Genomic DNA, 15,173 nt, shown 5'->3' with positions numbered 1-15,173 from the left:
CTAAACTGAAAAAATAATTAACATCTAATATCCAATCCATGTACAAATTTCCCTGATGCTCAAAAAGCAGTTTTCACAGTTTATTGAAAGAATGTAGTCATATGTTGCACTTGGTTATTCTCCTTTAAGACAAAATAACTGTTCCTCTCCCCATATTAATGCCATTTATTTGTTCAGAAACTGGGAGGTAGCAGGATGGTTTGCCTTACAGAACGTTCCACTATTGGGTTTAGAGCAGGAGTCCACAATACCAGCACAGTGGGTCAGGACAAGTACCAGTCCATGGTTATTAGGAACCAGATCTCCACAGCAGGAGGTGATCTGCAGGCCAGCGAGTGAGGCTTCATCTGTATTATAGCTGCTCCCCATCACTCTCTCATCACCCCCAGAAGGGACAGTCTGGCTTGTTTTCCTGGAACTGTCTGTAGTTACATAACATACACTTAATGGATACAAAAATAGCTTAAATATTGATTATTATTTTCTTTTCTGAGTGCTCATAATGGCGAGTTGGTGCCCTAGCAAACTATCACTGTGACAAATTAGATGTTGCCTATTAACATTTGGACACGTTTGGCCAGCTTAAAATTAAATATTAAAAAACTAAGATCATGGGATCCAACCCCCATCCTTCATGGCAAAGAGAAGGAGAAAATGTGGAAACAGTGATAGATTTTTTCATCTTAACCTCTAAAACCACCGTGGATGGTCCCTGCAGCCATGAAATCAGAGGATGTTTGCTTCTTGTTAGGAAAGCTGTGAGAAACCTAAACAGTGTGTTGAGAAGCAGAAACATCATTCTGCCCAACAAAGTGGTAGATGTTTGGCCTTTTCATTTGGTTTCCTAAACCTTCTGTCCAGTCCCCAATGGGCTTTGAAGTGCCTTAGCTTTCTGTTCCTTCACAATTCCCAAAATTATTTTGTGCATTTCTTTACCCAGTCCTGAAATCAGCCATCTCTTTAATAAGAATCCATGCATCATCTTATGGGAAATGTATTTAGAAGCTAGATGTTAGACCTCAGAATAGTCACTGTTATCAAGTTGTCAATGCTTGTAGGCTTTACATTGGTCAGAGTAAGAAGTACACATTTTCCTTAAAAAATAAAATAAAAATGAATATAATTAGTGTTGGGAAGCATAGTACAAAATAGCCATATTAGGAGAAAATCCTTGGGAAAATGGCTAAGGGCCAGAAGTACCCGGCTTTGTGTACTGTGGACAGAAAAACATCTCCTGTCTTTGGTTATGCTCGGCGTCAGGATTTAATAATAAATAGGGATGTTACTTGAGAAAATGAGTTGTGGGATAAACACACGAGTCACTTAGAGCACGCTGTACTTGAAATGTTTTTACTGATTATGTGTCAACCCCATATGTGCTCTGCTAGCCATATACTTTAAGCTCTTTGTTCCTGCTTCTATAAAAGGCTTGACTGCAGAAATAAACTTGTCAGTCCTTGCAAGAGACTGTCCGAGTGTCATTCTTTCATGTTTGTTGCTTCCAAGTCCCAGAGAGAAAATCCCCAACAATTAGTTGGTACAAAGAAATATCAATAACCTCAGATATGCAGATGACACCACCCTTACGGCAGAAAGTGAAGAGGAACAAAAAAGCCTCTTGATGAAAGTGAAAGTGGAGAGTGAAAAAGTTCGCTTAAAGCTCAATATTCAGAAAACGAAGATCATGGCATCTGGTCCCATCACTTCATGGGAAATAGATGGAGAAGCAGTGGAAACAGTGTCAGACTTTATTTTTCTGGGCCCCAAAATCACTGCAGATGGTGACTGCAGCCATGAAATTAAAAGACACTTACTCCTTGGAAGGAAAGTTATGACCAACCTAGATAGCATATTGAAAAGCAGAGACATTACTTTGCCAACAAAGGTTTGTCTAATCAAGTCTATGGTTTTTCCTGTGGTCATGTATGGATGGGAGAGTTGGACTGTGAAGAAGGCTGAGTGCCGAAGAATTGATGCTTTTGAACTGTTGTGTTGGAGAAGACTCTTGAGAGTCCCTTGGACTGAAAGGAGATCCAACCAGTCCATTCTGAAGGAGATGAGCCCTGGGATTTCTTTGGAAGGAATGATGCTAAAGCTGAAACTCCAGTACTTTGGCCACCTCATGTTAAGAGTTGACTCATTGGAAAAGACTCTGATGCTGGGAGGGATTGGGGGCAGGAGGAGAAGGGGACGACAGAGGATGGATGGCATCATTGACTCGGTGGACGTGAGTCTCAGTGAACTCCGGGAGGGGTGATGGACATGGAGGCCTGGTGTGCTGCAATTAATGAGGTCGCAAAGAGTCGGACACGACTAAGTGACTGATATGATCTGATGCTTTTAGTTCAAGATTTAAGACAGCAGGGTTTGAATTAAAGTCCTTTATGTTATGTGTGAACCTCTTTTTCTGGCCACTGAAAGTCTTACTTCAGAACATTAGTTTTAATTATCGTCTTGCTTTTACCTCTTAACATACAAATGATTCTGTAACAATAACAGAAGTTATGAGGAACAATAAATTGTTGAATATAGGTTCAGATTTCTTTCCTGTTTTTCTTTTGTTTTTTTTTTTTTTTTTTTGGTTTTGTTTTGGATGGGCAGTATTTTTATTTTTCCTTAGAAGATATTCCACTCTGAATGCAGTCATAATTCTGAATTTTAAAGCCACTTATATAATGTGTTGTTATGGGCAGCTAGTCACCAACTTGATGCAATTCGATTTATCAGTCTTTGTGCTTAATTTGTTGAGTTCAGTTCAGTCCTTCAGTCGTGTTGGTCTCTTTGCAACACCATGGACTGCAGCATGTCAGGCTACCCTATCCATCACCAACTCCTGGAACTTACTCAAGCTCATGTTCATCGACTTGGTGATGCCATCCAACCATCGCATCCTGACTTCCCCTTCTCTTCCTGCCTTCAATATTTCCTAACATCAGGGTCTTTTCCAATGAGTCAGTTCTTCCCATCAGGTGGGAAAATAATTGGAGCTTCAGCTTCAGCACCAGTCCTTCCAGTGAATATTCAGGACTGATTTTTTTTTTCTCTTTAGGATGGACTGGTTTGATATACTTGCAGTCCAAGGGACTCTCAAGAGTCTTCTACAACACCATAGTTCAAAGGGCATATGTGTGTTTCATTTGTCAGTGACGTCATATTCCCCTTGTTGGGATTTAACCACCAGAATTGAATTTAAACAACATGCAAAAATGAGGAGTAAGTCACAGTGCCCCACCTACACACACCTGGCAACAGGAGAGGCTCCTATGTATTCAAGGGACAGGCATGGATAGATCTCACGCAGGGATAGACCCTGGGAGTCCTGGATGCATCCTTAAACACGATTGTCTTTACTTTGGTTGTCACAGTTGTTTTGTCTTCTTTGATTGAGAAGACATTTCAAAATTATATTTTTGTATGTTTGGTTTGGCAGACAAAATTTTTCAACTCATAGACCCTATGGGGAAATTATATCAGAAATATATCCATTTATCTTCAGCAGTTAAATTTTGTTGGTTTCTATGTCCCTGATGATCTTTCTTTATAAATAGAAAGGAAACACACATGTTCAGTATGAATTCAGTCTCTTTGTAAATCAACCAACATGAATTAAATTCATCTCTGTCCCCACTGCACTCCCAACTCTAGGCGAGAAATAAAAACCTGCAGAGATTGAAGCCTGATTCCAGCACATCTCTTTGGAGATTTCATTCTCACTGTTTTTTTCAGGTTATATATATATATATATATATATATATATATATATATATTCTAACATTAAAATCAGTAGATTGTACATAAATATCCAAACTTCTGATTCTCTTGAAAACATGGCCAACTGGTCTGCTTTCCAGCATGGGTGAAGTGGAGGAAAGGCTGCTCCCAGTGGTAAGGCCTGTGCAGCCCAGGGTTCAACATGGCAACCTAGTCCTAGTATCATATCTCCTGCCTCCTGGGGCCATAACTTTGTGAGAACTAGACTGCTAGCTTTCTTAAGATAAAGACAACTTTTGTCTTGATCAACTTTGACTTTGAAGCCTTTAACCCAGAACCTAGCACACAGTTCTTCCTTGTATGTTTGTTGGATGATATTAAATATCTTGTGAATGCATATGACATTTCTTCCAATACTGAAACCATGCCATTGAAGCACCACTCTGCCCTAAATCTTTGATGCAGCCTGGCATCATAGGTGCCTCTGATGTCTACCATTAGACCCACTACCTAAAGCCTGTTGTATGTCCCTGGACTGTCCCTGAAGTCACTTTGCCATTTGACAACTGATCCTCCTAGCAATCTCCTCTCTAATGAAGACAGCAATGCATATCTCAGGAAGTGGCTATGAAGATGACATGAAAGCACGATGGTTGAGCCTTAGTATCCCTTAGTATCCATTTTAAAGATGTCCTTAGCAGTTTTTTTTTTTTGCAAGTAGGCAAGGTTCTCGATCTTCTTAGATGTCCGTGCAGATCAGTTTGATTTTCCAGCCAAGCTTCAAGGAAGAGATTACAGTTCAATTCTCTGTATTCTGTGAAGCTTCAAAGTCCACTCGCCAAGGACACTGTTGAAGGTAAAGATTTTATCGAGACCTTTGTGTTTTTTCAGACCTATTATTGGCCTAAAGGGCTAAACTAGGGCGTGTCAGAGCATATATAACTAGGGGTTTCCGGTCACCACTACATGCTAAGAACCTGAACTTCCCTGAGGCCTTGGAGCCAGGAAAGAAGCACGAAGTGGCTTGTGCTCCTCGGGCTGCTGGACTTCTCAGATTGCAGAGTCATGTAAGTATGGAGACTGTAAGCCACATCATCTTGCTTTCTGTGATTTTTCTTTTCATCTGATTATTCTTCTACTCATCAGATTTAGAACGGAATGGAATATTTCTCTGACAATCTTAAAGTTCAAGCCTTACTTTTTGATAAGTACCTTGCAATAGGAACTGTGGAACCCAAGTTTCTTGATCTAGATTTGCATAGTTTACCAACTCTTGGGTCCAGTCACGTAATGACCTATTGAAATTGGAACTCCTTGCAATTGTTCAGTGCACAGTCCATGCACATGTAGGTGTGGTCCTGTGGAATAGCACTTTTCTACCTTTTATTTAGCATGCCCTCTTTGTTCCCTCTCTACTTCAGTGTGTGTATGCCTGTTTCTGCATCTCTGTATCACTATCGTTTATCTCTCCACCCCTTTAGAAATCTCTGTGAGGGTATTTCTCTCTGTGGTGTCTCTTTTCACTTTTCTTTTAATTTTCTACATTTCCTGAACTTGTTCCCTGTCTCCTGGATTCTTTTCCAACTCTCTCTTCTCTTTCAACCTGGAGAAAGATTGGGAGAACTACTTATACAGTGTTTTATATCTGACAAGCAGTGTGACCACAGCCAATTCACAAACCTCTTGCATTTCAAATTCCTCCCTTGTAAAAGAGGATAGGAATCCCCCTTCTACCTTCTTACCTGAGCTTCTATGAGAAGGATACAGTGGGATGGCAACAGCAATGCTAGTGTCATTGTTGAGACTTCCTATTTATCAGTCACCTTATATCCATCATTATATCCATCACTTCCTTATCCCCAAGATATGCTATTTAGAGGATTTGAATCATTACATTCCACCATTTTACTGAAAGGGAGACTGAGACCCCACATTGTCATATGGCTTATCCAACATTACAGAACAGAATCTTTATTCAAACCTATGTCTTTTCCATAGAATATGCATACAATTCTTATAATAAAGTGACTCAAAGAAATGATTATCAAATACACAGTGCCACATAATGACAGTTATACCTTATCACTGACAGCTAAATGTAGCATCTTCATTTTCTTTGTCAAATGTTCAGTGAAAGAATACCTCTAAGGAAAGTGAAGACCATGAGAAATACCCTAAGTGAAAAAAACATGTTGAACAATTTCCTGAAGGAACATGCTTACAGACTGTCTCAGATTTCTTCTTGGGGCTCAAATATAACTATACACCCCCTGAGGAACATCATGGATGTGAGTGTTTTGGGAGGATAGTGCTCCACAGCGCCCCCTGGTGCTCTAACCTAGCACTGGGGCTCATCTGGAGGCGCCACGTGGGATGTTGGGGCTGGGGCTCCTGTAGGAGGCAGACACAGTAGACTAAAGGGGCCCCACGCAGAGGAGAAGGCACTATCATTCTCAATTCTTGTCTTGGTGACTGGGCCCAGAAATTACCAGGTGGCAGGTAAACATCCATTTCTGTGTCAAAGATGTGTGTTTAGTTTGAGGGAGATTGTTCTTTCTGAGCAGAAGGCAATGAAGACCCACTACAGTCCTCTTGCCTGGAATAACCCAAGGATGGAGAGGCCTGGTAGGCTGTAGTCCATGGGGTCGCTAAGAGTCGGACACGACTGAGCTACTTCACTTTCACTTTTCACTTTCCTGAATTGGAGAACTAATTGCTACCCATTCCAGTGTTCTTGCCTGGAGTATCCCAGAGACGATGGTGTCTGGTGGGCTGCTGCCTATGGCATTGCACAGAATCGGACACAACTGAAGCGACGCAGCAGCAGCAGCAGCAGCAGCAGCAGTTCCTTCCGAACTAAGGGAGTCAATTAATAACAGATGAAGAGTGAACCATCTCTGATCAGAAGGTAGAACCAACTGCAAAGCAATTGTGAATAACCAGGCAGAGGACTTCAGTTTCCACAGATGAAAGCACCACAGCAGTAAAAAATTACTGAACCCGTATTCTGTGTAAGGCTATCAGAATCTAACACAGTGGTTACTGTTTTTAGATGAGAAAAAGGGCTTATTTTGTCTTCAAGAATGCCCATGCCAGCCTGAGAGATAGGCAAAGAGTAAATACATGTCAAATGAAAGGGTCACCTGTGTCGTGTTGATTGGATATGGTCTGAGTTTAGAGGGAGTGGCTGAGGTTGATCAAGAAGGACCTCCTGGAGAAGTGGGTGCTAAGGCTGGGTTTCAAGAGACTACAGTGTTTCTCAAATGAAGGCAGCAGGACTTCCCTGGGTGTCCAAGGGTCCTGGAGGTCCAGTGGTTATGCCTCTGCACTTCCAATGCAGGAGGTACCATTTCAATGCCTGGTTATAGAATCAATATCCTGCATACAATGTAGCACAGGAAAAAAAAAATCAAATGCAAGCACCTCTGTGATGAAAGGCTGTGAGCTTCACAGTGGTTGGAAAGTGATCTCAAGAGATATATGACACCAGAGGGAGACATCAGTGTGGGAATAGAGGGTAGCCAGTTCTGCACTAACCCACTCCCTCCTTCTCCCTGTAGATGCTGTATGGCGGTAACATCACCACTGGAACACCCCCTCAGGAATTCCAGGTTATCTTTGACACAGGTTCATTTGACTTGTGGGTGCCCTCCCTCTTTTGCCCCAGTCCAGCCTACTGTGAGTACAGACACCCCTTACCCGGACCATCCTTCACTTGCCCTGCTGCCCTGTTTCCACCCTTGGCACATAATGACACTCATCTCTTGTGTCTTCAGCTACACAAGTTAGGTTCAGACATTTCAAGTCTTCCACCTTCTGGCCTACACAAAAAAACCTTCAGGATCACCTATGGATCTGGGAGCATGAAGTGATTTCTTGCTTATAACACCATTCGGGTAATGTGTAAAGAGAAGCTGAGTCAGTACTGGCTATGGAGTGACCCCTGCTTGCAAAACAGATGCAGGACCATCTGGCAGGACCCTTCCTAGCCTAACTCCATCTTATCCACAGGATCCTGTCCCTGGGGAGGTGGTGCCTGTGGTGACACATGAGCAAACAAATTAGCTAACCCAGAGAGTGGCTTGAGGTGTGGACTTGCAGCTCCTCTGCCCATGAGCAGTTCAAGGTTCATTTTGCTAGGAGTGAGAAGAGGGGAAACAAACACCCATTTTTTATATTCACAGACTGTTCCAGGCACTTTCAGTTAATAATTGATTTAAACCTGCAACAACCACACACAGCAGATGGTCTGATTAGTTTATGAGGCATATGAGGAAATTGAGTTACAGACAGCAAGGGCCTTGCTGAGGTCACACATGTGGTAAACGGTGGAGCTGGGTTGGCTTTTCAGGACTGAAATTGCTGTAGGGTGTTTAGGGACAGGATGAAAGTGATCTGGGCACCCTGGGGGCAGTCAAGGGCTTCAGGTATCCAGAGTGGGAAACTGGAGGCCAGAGATGTCAAGGGGCCTGATAAATGAGTTCTCACTCTAGGGTGCCTTTGAGAGTCTCATAAAACGTATGGCCTGCCTCCCCAAAGTACTTGAGTAGTTTTTCTCTCTCTCTTTCTCTCTCATATACACTCGCACAAATACACACATATCCCCAAAAGTGATTTTCCCAGGCAGCAGTTTCATTGCTCCCTGCAAGCAAGACTGTGTTTTTGGCTTCTGTCTTCCTGGACAGATGCATAATCCACAGTACCTTACAGAGAATTAACTCCTTTCCTGTAATTAGGTCATAGTGATGACAGCAAAGGCTACCTTGCTCTCGACTCATATTGTCTACAAGGGGGCACCAAAGGGTCCTGGCCTGACTCTTGGACAGAAGCCACAAGGCCAATTTGACTCACTCAGGTGGTGTTTTTCAGAGAGGCAGATGTTTTAAAATTCACAGCCTCTCACAAATGAAACACAAGTTTTCCTCCCAGCATGGTCTAACCATCTGAGGTCCACCAAAGACACAGCCCAGCCACAATTCTTCTCTAAGTATTTAATGGCAATGCACCCCAGCCCAGTTCTAGCCCCACTTCATGTATCTATAAGTGGGAACACTCTTCTTTCCCACATATTTGGGACCTTATAAGCACTGAACAGCTGTTCAGTCTAACCTTTGTGGAATACAGGTGTGAGGGTGCACCTTTTGATGACAACTTGGGCTTGAACTACCCCAAGATATCCGTTTTTGGAGCTATCCCCATCTTGGACCTTCTGAAGAATCAAGGTGCCAATTTTGAGCCTGTTTTTGCCTTCTACTTGAGCAAGTAAGTCTGAGATGGACAATCCCTTTCTCCAAAGTAGCTATAAGATGCTTTCAGTTGCACAAAAATTATAGAACACTTGATAAAGAAGAATCCTGAGAGATAATCTAACCCAGGGTAAATATAGCCCCAGGGCTGTACCTGGCTTCACCACTGGCTTTTATGAATAATGTTTTCTTGGAACACAACCCTGCTCCTGGGCTCAAGACCAGTAACTTGGTCTAGTGGGTTGAGTGAGGAGGAAGACTAATGGAAGGCAACAGGAAACAAATTGGAGGAAAAAGCAATACAATTTGCTTATGAATTTGATCAGGAAGGAAGGAGAAGGATGGTGGATATCTTTCCTTCCTCATTAGCATTCTACTGGGAACCCTGGACCAGCTACCAAATTTGCAGAAGCCAGTGAAAAAAAATGAAAGTGTGGGACACAAAACAAACATGTGAGATCCCTTGTTCAAGAAATATTAGTCATTTCAAGACAGGGAGAGCAGAGGTGGGGTCCCTTCTGAGAGTGGGGCCCTTTGAATAGTAGAGGTCACAGGCCAGCGGAGCCAAATCTGGGTGACCTGAACCCACACCCTTAGAACTCCCAGGCTTTGATTTTCCTGAAAAATGACAAGCTTGACAAGGAGAAAGCCAATATGGTTCAGCACCATGTCCTCTGAGTGTTTCTCATCACAGGTCACAGGAGGTAGGGCATCCTCAGAAGATAGAGTGGGTGGAGCCCAGCCAGGTGACTGAGCTTCTAAGCTCTTCTGTGCCACTCATTATCCAGTAACCGACCTCGGTCTTGATCTCAATTGCTCCTAGACTCGATTTCTGCATCTGTACATGGATACCTTATTAGGGCCTTGATGGGTGGACCACCACAGCTCTCAGACAGTGCTGTTGTTTCTGTCTTCCAAGGATCCCCCCCTCTCTTCTCTCTACACATGCAGGGTGAAAGGAAGTGTGATATTTGGTGGGGTGGATAAATCCCACTGCCAGGGAGCACTCAACTGGGTACCATTGATCCACGCCAGAGACTGGAGTTACACATGGCCAGGTAAGCCTCTCCCTCTGAGGGTCAGCCCAAATAATGCCCAAGCTACTGTACATGGACACAGGCAGACACACACAAATACATTCTCAAACACACAGTCACACAGATATATACACCATCCACAATGACACTGACACACAGACACATTGAAGCACACAAGCAGACACATATAAACATACCCAGAGACACATATAAACATGCATAGCTAGTCAGAGACACACAAGCACTCACAGAGACACATACAAACACACATACAAAAACATATACAAACAAACACACAAGCAGATAATTATGCAAACAACCCATGGGTTCATAATCCACAGGCCCTCTGACCGGGTCCTAAAAGGGTCTGGAGAGGGCTGTGCAGCTGGGAGAGGGCTGTACCCATTGTGTCGTGAGGTGTGGAGCATGGTTAGAGGACTCTACAGTGTGATGAATAGAGAATCAGGGAGAATTTCTCCAGTCTGAACAGAGGTATAAGACGACCAACTGTCTGGGGCTCTCTGGGACCAAGGAAGTTGTCAGTACAGATAAATCTCAGGTAAAAAACAGGGAAAGTCCTGAGCAAATCGGGAGAACTTGTCTCCTAAGGGAGCAACTACTGAGCAGTGTAGAGAGATTTGCTGCAGTCTTAGCATGTGAAAGCAACTAATAAAAAAGACACCCCTAGTTCATGGGCACATAGTGGGGCAGGGGCTATAACAGAAGCAGGAAGGTGGGATCCAGGAGTGACCTGAGAACAGGAGGCATAATTGATAGGATTCAGTGTGATACACTCAGAAAAAAGCTGACCTGTCCTTTGGAGTTTCTGTGGGCTAGTCATGTATTTCCTGGCCAGGGTCTCAGCATCTGAGCTGGTTGCAGGAACAGTGCTGGTAGACACCCTCTCCAAGAGGAGCCCCTATCTCCCACCACTATGAAAATCTGCTGCCCTCGTGCATATCCATCCTCACTCTGCGATTGACCCGTTATTTGTTCCCAATAAGATACAGCTCTCTGGATGTTTCTCATTCATTATTCTCAAAGTCTTCATTCACTCACTAAACAGACAAGCATTGGGCATCCACTGTGTGCCAGGCACTTTATGGAGGCAATAAGGATAAAACTTGCCCTCACATTAAGAAGGTAGATGCACAGGAAATGAGATACACACATTGTGAATTGTGACTTTGGTACATGCTAGACATGAAGAAGTGTCTGCAGAGACTGTCAAGAAAGGAGATTGATAAACACCTGGGAAAAGACTTCCCTGAAACCATGACAATTAAGCTGGAATCTGGAAGATGAGAAGAAATTTGTTAGTCAAAGGGGAGGGGGCTCCTCTGGGAAGGAAGACCAGCTTGTGTCAAGGGGCAAAAGAGCCTGGTGTATTCAAGTACTGCATTCAAGAATGTCAAGGAAGGTGCCGTGTCGGGAGCAAAGAAAAAGAGGGCAAGAGACAAAGGGCTGTTTAGAAGATGGTAAGGAAGGGGGCAGCTCTGGGGAGGTTGAGAGTGACCTTGATGCCTGCTTTGTCACACTGTTTCTCAGCATCTACATGAAAAGAAAGGTTATTGCTTTTTCTGGCAGCTGCAAGGCCTTTGTGGATATCAGGACATCACTGATCCTTGGCCCAAGAAGACTGGTCAATAACATCCAGAAGCTCATCGGTGCCACACGAAGGGGTTCCAAGGTCATGCCCCAGGGTCACTCCCAGTCTGCACACACAAGGAGGATCTCCAGGGCCAACCTCTCTCCCTCTTTCTCTAATAGCACTACGTTTCATGCTTTGTGGTTAGTACCCTGTCCTCTATTATGTTCACCATCAGTGGTATCAATTACCCAGTCCCAGCTCAAGCCTACATCCTCAATTGAGGGGAGGACCCTGAGGAGTGGTTCTCAAATAGGAACTTGCAGGAACCCCTGGGCTGCTACTGGGAAGAGGGTGCCCTCTGCAGGCCATCTCACACTATTGCAGATGCTGCTGAGCCCTGGGGCTGGCCAGAGTCTCCCACAAGACGAACCACTTGAGAGTAAAGGGCCATCTGGGACACTGATCACCCTGAAATAAATGTGGAGACACCATGCTGTGCTGGCATGGTGGGAGTCACAAGGAGAGGGGGTCACTCAGGTTCTCAGTGTTCAAAGAGTTTCAGTTAAATCTGATCCCTCAGATGGATGATATGGAAAGTCAGCTCTAGCAGTCCTTGAAATAAGTCATGTGACAAGGAGAATGGCTGGGGACAGTCCCAGTGTGCTGTCCCACCATAGGGATTAACAGTCTCCCTTCCCTTCTCGCAGTTTTCCTGGTTTGGATGATAAATTACATGGTCACCCTAGTTCTCAAATGCATCTTCCCCTAGGTCTGGCTGGGTGCCCCCTTTGTGAGTCAGGATACCCAGCCCCTCTGTGGGGAGTCTTGATGCTAATGTGAATAAAGGGTGCACAGTGACTGCTCAGCCTCAGCACATGGTGGCTTCATGTCAGCTCACTGAGGGAATTCAGAGCTGGCTGATGGGCTCAATGAAGACTTTGAGGAAGGGAGGGAATTTCAGGAATTCTAAAACTGTAAACTCATCGAGCCATATGGAGGGTTGCTTGGTTCTAGGCAAAACTGCACTGGATTCCATGCAAATGGCCTCACAGGGTTCTATGCATTGGGGCGCTGGGGACTTACTCGGGGTGATGAGGGCTACAGACTGACCAGTGGGGTTGGAGAACCAGAGTACGTTACCCAACCAAGCTTGGAGTGGCCAAAGAGGGTGAGTGCGGGCCAAAGGAGGCTTCCCAGAGTTCCTAAGTTAAGTCTTCAAGAATGTGTTGTGTGCACTGCTCTAGTTAAGATGGCTAACCAACAATGGTTTACTGTGTAGAACGGGGTACTTCCATCCAGGTTATATGACAACCTGGATGGGAGGGGTATATTTGCGACCAGGATACATGGATATATATGGTTGAGTCTGTTTACTGTCCACCTGAAACTCAAAATATTGTTAATCAGCTATACTCCAATACAAAATAAAGTTGTTTTTTTTTTTTTTTAATAAAGTACAGATTGTGGGGATGCAGGAGGAGAACCAGCATTCTCTGCAGAGAAAACAAGGAGCAGGAGTCAGAAGGAAAGAAACAGGGAGAGAGGAGAAATATGGACACACTTTTTCTTTTCTAAAAATTTTATTGAAGTGTGGCTAATCTTCAGCGTTGCATTAAGTTCTGCTGCACAGCAATGTGACACCATTATACACATACAGAAATATATATTCTTTTTCTTATTCTTTTTCATGTGGTTTACCACTGGATATTTAATATATTTCCTTAAGCTCTACAGTAGGACTTGTTGTTTATCATTCCTCTGTACCCCCAACTCCCAGTCCTCCCCTCCCCCACACCCTTCCTTATGGCAACCTCATGTTTTGGCCCTTTTTGGTTGTGGATGAACTCTCATATCCCTTGCTAAGGAGAAAATCCCTTGATACTTACCAAAAGAGGGAAATAAAACAAAGAATTTTGCTGGGTCTGGATATTTGTGGGAGTCGCAGGTAAGGGCTCAGGCTGAATGGTGTGTGTCTCTGACTCCCCCAGGATTCTGGAGGCCACTGCCATACCACCTTTAAAGAGAACACAGGGAGGACATCTAGAAAGACCTGGATGCTGGGTGACGCCTTCCTGAGGCTGTATTTTTTAGTCTTTGATCAAGGAAATTACAGGAATCACCTGGCACAGGCAATATAAATGCTTGGAGTGGTTCAGGAATCAGTAAGGCCACTCTGAGCAAACACTAAATCACACTTAGGGTACTCCTGCCCAGGATGCTGGTGAACTGTGTTTGGTGGTCTGCACACCCTATTCTCAATAAAGAATAAAGGGTTTTACTTGTAATGGTGCTGAAACAAACGGGTGCCTCTGTTTGTTTCTGGGAGGTGTACAATGATCGGGAAGGATCAAGAACCAAGTCTGAATCACAGTTGAGAGGAGCCCACCTCCAACAGGCTTCAGGGAAAGGGAAGACTCATTGAAATGATTCTGGGAATCCAGGACACAAGACTCAGAGCAAATACAAAGATCTCAATGACTGGACCCAAGAAATCAAAAGTCATCAGTTCTCTATTTCACACACTCAGTCTTTCATTCCCTCTTCTTTGATGGTCTTAGCCTGGCAACGTTCTTCATTAAGGCTTCTGCACCTAGTGCAGGAGTCCAAGCTACCTGCTCTAGGGTTTTATATCCTGAAGCCATCTCCAGTAAGGAAAGAAAATATTGAAGACATCAGAGTCTGAGGGTGTTCTCTGAATGACCCACGTCAGATCACATGTACAGTCCTAGATCAGCCATCCTGGCAGGGCCATGGGGCCCTATGATTGGCTTTACACGGTCATGTGGCCATGACCCAGCAGCACACATGCTTGTCAATTTCCTCCAGAACTACATGACCAAAGCTGGGGAGAGGCAGCCCCAAACAAAGTGACTGGGAGATAGTCTAGACCATGGAAGGGTTTGTGATGACCCACCAACTCCACCACCTCCTCATTCAGAGGAATTATTAGGGGTAATGAAATAGACTCTCTTCATCCCATCTCAAATGATCTTATCACTGGGCATGTCGTTCAGGGTAGTTTGGGTGAAGTTCTTCATGCAGAGCTGGTTCCCTTTTGTTCCCACACCCCAGTCACCAGCTCTCTGCCACATATGCCAGTTCTGTCCTTTCCAGTCCTACTTGGTAAGTGGTGGCCCCAGTGGATACCTGAGCCATCCCCCTACTTCAGGGCCCAAAATGCCCCTTCCTTGGCCTCCAATGCTGCTGGGGAGAATGCAGCACATATACCGGGAGACCCAGCGTACACAGAGCCTTCAGGCTTTCTTAGCTTCTCCATGGGTGGGGCTACAAACTGTTTGCTTGGAGCTGCCATGGTCAGGCACTTTTGCAGTGGAACCATCCATTCTTTCCACCTGGAGGCCCTCAGTAGGTGCCTCAGCTGAGACAGCAGGGATCAGAGTTTGATTTCCTTTCACATTGACTGGTTTGATCTCCTTGTTTTATAAGGGACTCTCAAGAATCTTCTCAAGCACCACAGTTCAAAAGCTCAATTCTTTGGCATTCACCGTTTCTTATGGTCCAGATATCACATCTCTATCAGATTACTGGAAAAACCATAGCTTTGATACTATAGACCTCTGTAGCAGA

General features: G+C 44.2%; 1 long non-coding RNA gene across 1 annotated transcript; it reads left to right on the top strand.

Moving 5' to 3' along the window:
* Positions 1 to 6,495: 6,495 nt before the first annotated feature.
* LOC123333808 lies at positions 6,496 to 13,818 on the top strand. The gene is made up of 4 exons (XR_006551391.1): positions 6,496 to 6,619; positions 7,272 to 7,322; positions 9,909 to 10,015; positions 13,041 to 13,818. It is a non-coding gene; the product is annotated as an uncharacterized LOC123333808 (long non-coding RNA).
* Positions 13,819 to 15,173: the final 1,355 nt, after the last annotated feature.

This window comes from Bubalus bubalis, chromosome 5, assembly GCF_019923935.1.
Source record: "Bubalus bubalis isolate 160015118507 breed Murrah chromosome 5, NDDB_SH_1, whole genome shotgun sequence".
NCBI lineage: Eukaryota > Metazoa > Chordata > Mammalia > Artiodactyla > Bovidae > Bubalus > Bubalus bubalis.
Note: the sequence above shows the minus strand (reverse complement) of the source record. Positions and strands in the feature narration are given on the sequence as shown.